Consider the following 1,384-nt stretch of genomic DNA (forward strand, 5'->3'; position numbering starts at 1 on the left):
TCTCATATCTCTGTGCCTCAAACCTCTTAGAATCACTGTCCAACCCTGCATCTCTGCACCCTGTCCCTCCACCCTTCAGACCCCAAACCCATACGTCTCCCTCCCTACTAGCTTCTGTTTCTAGTCAGATCCCCCCCAGTATATTACGGCATCGATACACATTTGCATAGAGTCAGGCAAGCAGGGCACATGCTAATCTATCTATGTGCATCCTCTGATGGCAAAGAAAACTGTTATGATTACTATCTCTTTAATAGAACCTTACCAGCTCTACCTTCTTGACATCATTATCAGAATGCTATGTTTTCTCCTGTAGAGCCAGTTGCTGTAATCTCCTGTTGATGGTTGTATCATTAAAGCTCCTTCTACATCTTAACCTGCTTCAGAGCTTTTATCACTGGCGACAAGGGTCAAGGCTTGATTGGGGACAAGCACCCACAACCATCAACTCCCCTACCTTTGGAATTTTGTTTTGGACTTGGATTTTTCAAATTTTCGTTTTTCTGCCTATTGGATTACATTGGACACAGTATATTTATTTTGGACTTGGTTTCTATCTTCTGGATCATCTTACAACAAACTTACTTTATTGCCTTTCATCGATTGGATTGCATTTTTTCGTTTTCTAAGACCTTATACACTGAATTGGCTGACTGCCCAACTCATCGTTTTTTTTTTTGAATTGCAATTGAAACCACGCTACATTGGGAAGCTTTGCCGTACCGTTTGTCCTGATTGCAGATTTCGGCTTCAACAGAGAACATACTTAATTTCGAAAAACAGGTACTTTCACAGGTAATGCCTTATTCTCCTGGCTTACCGTTACCCCTTGTTGCTGTTTGAATTACATCGCATGTGCCATCACGTGTCTCAGCTTCACGTGTCACTGCGCGAGTGCCCTCAGCTTTCTCGTTCCCTTTCTCGCTCTGGCAGCCTGAGGTGAGCGTGTGCGTTTGCGCGAGTGCAGCCTGAGGTGAGCGTGTGCCATTGCGCGAGTGCCGCCTGTCTTCTCCTCGCTTCCACAGCCTAACCTGTACTCTGACTTCCTGACGTCTGACGTCTGACGTCCTACGTGTGACATCACCATGCACCGGCCATTTTGTATTTCCCTAGCAACCACGCCGATGCGCACGGCAGCGCATATTATTTACCTTCACTACGGATTTCACTACGCCGATGCGCACGGCTGCGCATTTTAATCATTTTATCTTCGGATTACCACGCTGATGCGCACAGCAGCGCCATACACCAAAACAAAACTTCATTTTTTCCACGCTGATGCGCACAGCAGCGCAACACATCAAAACAATACTTTGTTTTACCTCTTTTCATAGTTGATGTGCACAACAGCACATTCTTTTCTTATTAATAGTTATCTTTGATG

This window comes from Lissotriton vulgaris, chromosome 3_1 (assembly GCF_964263255.1).
Source record: "Lissotriton vulgaris chromosome 3_1, aLisVul1.2, whole genome shotgun sequence".
NCBI classification, from domain to species: Eukaryota; Metazoa; Chordata; class Amphibia; order Caudata; family Salamandridae; genus Lissotriton; species Lissotriton vulgaris.